Raw genomic sequence first — 6,164 nt, forward strand, 5'->3', positions numbered from 1 at the left:
TGATTTGCTGCCTTCCTCCCCATCACCTACATCTGGCATCTCTCCCCTTGCTATCTCTCCCCAGCTCCCCACCCCGCACCGTCCCTCCCCTATTTCCCCCCAACTGACCCCAGTGTGTAGTGCTCCCCTCCCTGTGTCCATGTGTTCTCATTGTTCAATACCCACCTATGAGTGAGAACATGCGGTGTTTGATATATTTATTTTTAAAAATCTTAAATTACACATGAAAATTATTTTGAATGGTGCTGTAGTAGAAACATCCATGGAAGATTTGGGGCAGTTTCTAGAATAACATGCAGTCTTTTCATCTCGTCTCCTTTGACCCTCATCACATCTGAAAGGAATCAAGACGACAAGCTAGATAAAACCAAAAAATAAAATTCTCATCAGTGACCATGCAGGCACTCTTCCTGTCTTTTGATGTTTATTTCAACCTATTTACATGCAAATGAAGAAGAGCTCTGTCTACTTTGGAAGTTCTGCGTTGACAGCTGGGATTTTGCCTTCTTCATCAGGCAGTGTATCCTTATTCCCAGGGTTTGCACAACTAAATGGAGCTTGCCTCTTCTCAAGTCAGCCTCTCAAAAGATCCCCAACCAAGGTTACAAGAAAAAACACCTCACATATCATTGTACTTAGGGGTCTGTGAAGCCATGTTTTTCTCAGGGAACAAAGCTTTTCAGGGTGCCCATATTTTAAGAGACACACAGATGGTGCCACTTAAGACCTGAATAGGGCATTCTTCATCATTTTACAATGTATTTCTTTCAGAAGCAGCATTTCCAATGCTGTAAATTATCAGAATGTCAAACATAATTAGGCCAGAAACACCTACACAAGCTCTCACACAGAAAGAAGAGCACACACAAGCACAGCTCCTTGATCAAACATATTCTAAAGCACTTTTTTTTTTTACTGATATTGATGAGTTATTTTTCTGCATTAAAAAAATATCTATTCTTACAAACATCAGGGTCAAAATATCGAGGTATCTCTGCTAAATAGAAAATCTCCACTATGAAACATCTTTATCTTCTTTGCAGAAAGATTTGCAGCTACAGAATAATACGCAACATGCTCCAAGGTCACCTGGAGGGAAAGCAGAGAGAATCTTTTTTTTTTTCTTTTAACTGTTACAAAGAAATTACAATGACATGTGTCCAGAAAGTAGTCAGTTCTGTTTGCTGAGAGGTAACAAAGAACGTGGGAGTTGGAGTTTGCCTGGAGAACACTGACACGGCTCTCCTGTCTCTCAGTTTGTTGGTAACTTCATTATTGATGAGTGGCTTCCAAATCCCACAGTACTAATAATACGAAAACATGTTTTGAAAATGACTTAGTAGTATAAAATAAAAACTGGTTTCAAAGCCAACAAACTGGAGGTAAAATTCTTCTTAGACATGCACCTGTTGTGCACATTTGGGTAGTTTATTATACCTGCGAACATCTGATTCCTTGTTAAAATATTAATATCAACTAGACCTGTCAAACAAACAGGACACAGCAAGTGTGGCAACATGGGTCAGAAATTGCTTTACTGAAGGGAAGGAAGCTCACAGAATCAGCTGAGAGTCTGGAGACTCATGTTTGGAAACAGAAAGAAGGCAAGAAAGATGGGGTCTGAGAACACACCTCAGACCAAGATATTGCATGGATGGAGGACTGGAGGGGTAACCACCACTCCTGCAGGGTATGAAATGCTGCCACCAAAATAACTTTCCACGAGTCCTGCTTTTTTGCAGGCGCTTGGTCCTGAAGCCAAATTCCTGGCAGAAGCATCAGATTGGTCAAATTTAGAGCACATGCTTCAGGCATGTAAGTTCTAGAAGAAAAACTTTTACCAGCTCTTCACAGTTATCTCAAAGGGAGGCCTCAACCAGCCTTCCAACAAGAGCCACACAAGGAGGATTTCCGAAAGATAAGTTCAGATGGTCAAGCCCTTACCCCCACTCCAAATAAACCACTAAACCCTTTTCCTAAGCCTGCTTTCACAATAAAAGTTAGATAATGCATCCAAATTTCATACATTGTTGAGCCCAACCTGCTTTGACATGAAGGAAAGAAAACAAGTATTTGCTCAATGCTGTCTAGCTGTTAAGAATAATTACACTTAGGAAACCAGTTGAAGGAAATATATATACACATATATCATATATATTATCATATATCATATATATATTATACATATATAAAATTCAGTAAGGCCAAAGACCAGCAAAGGCCAAAGACCATCTGAAAAGTATTACATATATACAATATTATCAATCTGAAGTTACCACTATTTTTGTTGGTTGGATGGTATTAATAAAGTTTTACCTTTTCTATTTCAGTGGCAAAAAGGTAGCTAATGTGACACCACCTGTCACGCATAGAAGTTAGGAATTGCCTGATATAGACCAGGCAAGAGGAGAAACTGAGAAGGCAGGCTAACTGTGGAACAAAATAGGGAACTAAAGAAGTTGGAAGCACTAGGTGTGGGAAAGGAAGAGAAGTGAGGTAGCACCCTGCAGGAATGGAGCCTGTAACTGCTTCCTTGAGGGACATGAATTTCCAATACAGAAGGGGAGTGGCAAGGAGCAAGGGGAGGAAAGGTGGTCTGGCCCCAAGATGACCCTGGGCACTGGACAGGTTGGTGGGAAACTGCCAAAGAGCTCACAGCGGGGATGCCTGTGGGTGGGGAAAGATGGAGGCCAGGGCAGAAGAACCTAATTATAATTCTGTAGGGCTGAAGACCAGCAAAGACCAAAGACCACCTCATTGAATTTTGAAAACACATCATGCCATGAGGTTCAGTATGAGAGAAGGCAATCAGAAAGTACCCAGTTTAGAATCTTATCGTGGGACATTCATTGATTAAAACCGCTGTCTAGGTGACAGAGCAGTGCGCTGCCTGAAATTCAGATATCAGAAACAGGAATCTTTGGGAATCAGATAATTTCTAACACATTGGAAAGAGCATTGCTTGTTCTTAAACTTATGCCTGACCAATCTTATTAAAAAATTTCAGAAGGCTATGTGCCAGTTTTATTTTTAACTTTTTATTTTGAAATATCAACCTTAAGAAGCGTTGAAAGAGCGTTCCCGACTGCTGTATGCCTTCACTTGAATTCACCAGTTTTTACTATTTTAGTGTTTGCCTATTCATCTATCTATCATCAACTATCCATCTATCTATCAATCTATCTATCTTCCTGAACTATTTTAGAGTAAGTTCTGTATATTGTGAGAATTTTTAAGAGTATTTCAACAAATATTTCCTAAGACCAAGTACATATTATAATGTAATCACAGCATAATGATCAAGTACAGGAAATTTGACATTGATAAAAATGCCATTATTTCATATCCATCCATATTAAAATTTTGCAAATTATCTCAATAGTGCCCTTTATAGCTATTTTTCTTTCCCTGAATTTCAGATTCAATAAAAGATAACACATCATACTTGATTATTCAGTCTCTTTTGTCTCCTTTTATCTGGAAAAGTTCCTGCCTTTCTTTCTCTCTGATGATACTTTTTTCAGTTGTCGGGGGGACCAGGTCTCTCTCTGTCACCCAGGCTGGAGTGCAGTGGTGTGATTGATCATGGTTCACTGTAGCCTTGACCTTCTGGGCCCAAGCAATCCTCTCACCTCAGCCTTCCAAGTAGCTGAGACAACAGAAATGAACCATCATCCCCAGCTATTATTTTTTTTCCTGTTTTGTAGAAATGTGGCCTCTCTATGTTGCCTAGGTTCGTCTCTAACTCCCGGGCCCAAGTGATCCTCCCAACTCAGACTCCCAGAGTGCTGGGATTATGGGAATAAGCCACCACGCCCAGCCAATACTAATTTTTTGAGAACATATTCTTTCAGTTATCTGTTCCTTCTCATGATGAGACTCAGTTTGTGCATTTTTGGTAGGAATATAAGTGGTGTTTTGTCCCCAACACATCACATTGCAAGGTAAATGAGCTGAGTTTGTCCCATGATTAATGATGGATTTGGTAAAGTGGAATCTGCCAGTGTTTTCTATGATAATGTTACTTTTTTCTCCCATGAATAGATATTCTACGAGGAGATACTTTGAGTATATGCAAACCTTCTTTTCCCCATCAAACTTTCGCCCACTAGTTTTGGCACCATTGATGAGTCTTATCTGAATCAGTTGTTGCTATAATGTGTATGAAATATTGATTTCTCTTTCTTGTTCTTGATTTTATTTTTTATTTTCAGTTCATGGTACATGTGCAGGTTTTTATATAGGTAAACAACTGTCATGGGTGTTTGTTGTACAGATTATTTTGTCAGGTAGGTATTCAGGCTAGTATTCATTTTTTTCTGATCCTTTTTCTCCACCCTCAGGTAGGCCCCAGTGTCTGTTGTTCCCCTCTATGTGTCCATGGATTGTTATCATTTAGCTCCCACTTATAAGTAAGAATATGCAGTATTTGGTTTTTCTGTTCCTGTGTTAGTTTCCTGATGATAATGGCCTCTAGCTCCATCCATGTTCCTGTAAGGACATGATATCATTCTTTTTTATGGCTTCATGGTGTCCCATGGTTTATATTTACCACATTTTCTTTATCCAGTCTAGCACTGAAGGGCATTTAGGTTGATTCCATGTCTTTGTGATTATAAATAGTGCTACAGTGAACATTCTCATGCATGCATCTTTATGGTAGAATAATCTATATTCCCCTGGGTGTATACCCAGTAATGGGATTTCTATGTCAAATTATAGTTTTGTTTTTAGATTTTTGGGAAATCACCACCTTGCTTTTCACAATGGTTGAACTAATTTATGCTCCCACCAAAAGTGTATAAGCATTCCATTTTCTCCGTAGCCTCATTGGCATCTGTTATCTTTTGACTTTTTATTAATAGCCATTCTGACTGGTGTGAGATGGCATCTCACTGTGGTTTTAATTTGCATTTATCTAATGACAGCAACGTTGAGCTTTTTAAAATGTGCTTGTTGGCTGCATGTATGTCTTCTTTTGAAAAGTGTTCGTGTCCTTTGCCCATTTTTTACAAGATTGTTTATTTTTTTCTTATAAATTTGTTTAAGTTCCTTATAGATGCCAGATATCAGACCTTCATCAGATGCATAGTTTGCAAACTTTTTTCTTCTATTCTAAAGGTTGTCTATTTACTCTGTTGATAGTTTCTTTTGTTGTGCAGAAGCTCTTTAGTTTAACTAGATCCCATTTGTCAATTTTTGCCTTTGTTGCAATTGCTTTTGGTGTCTCCAACATGAAATCTTTGCCAGTTTCTATGTCCAGAATGGTATTGCATAGGTTGTCTTCTAGGATTTTTATAGTTCTGAGTTTTACATTTAAGAATTTAATATATCTTGTGTTGATTTTTGTACATGATGTAAGAAAATGGGGTCCGGTTTCAGTCTTCTACATATGACTAGGCAGTTTTCCTAACCAGGATAATTTATTGAATAGGGAGTCTTTTCCCTGTTACTTGTATTTGTCAGCTTTGTTGAAGATTAGATAGTTGTAGGTGTTCAGTCTTATTTCTGGGCTTTCTATTCCATTCCAGTGGTTTGTGTGTCTGTTTTTGTACCAGTACCATACTGTTCTGATTAGTGTAGTCTTGTAGTATAGTTTGAAGTCAGTTAGTGTGAAGTCTCTAGCTTTGTTCTTTTTGCTTAGTTTTGTCTTGGCCATAAAGGCTGTTTTTGGTTTTATATGAATTTTAAAATAGTTTTCCTAGTTCTGTGAAGAATGTCATTGATAGTTTGACAGGAATAGTATTAAATCTATAAATTGCTTTGGGCAGTATGGCCATTTTAATGATATTGATTCTTCTTCTCCATGAGCATGAAATATTTTTCTATTTATTCGGAAACACTGATTTTTTTCTACCTCCATTATTCCTTGCATATTTATTATTTGGTGTTCTCCTGAAGGGAAAAGCTTTCTCTCCCTCCTTTTATGTACTTATGTATAGGTATATGTGTTAACTCTGTGGATCCATACATTCTTATTTTATTCAGGTTATAATCCCTTACTGTCATTATGAGGAAAGATTTTTACATACGATATTTTGTGTAAATATACTTGTTTCTTGAAATATAACAACAAAGTTAGTTGTGGAGACATTACCATGTTTTAAATTAATTGTATAAGACAGATTAGGGTGTGTTTAAGGGATAATGATGAACAAGACTAC

Source organism: Cebus imitator, unplaced genomic scaffold, assembly GCF_001604975.1.
Source record: "Cebus imitator isolate Cc_AM_T3 unplaced genomic scaffold, Cebus_imitator-1.0 Scaffold27, whole genome shotgun sequence".
NCBI lineage: Eukaryota > Metazoa > Chordata > Mammalia > Primates > Cebidae > Cebus > Cebus imitator.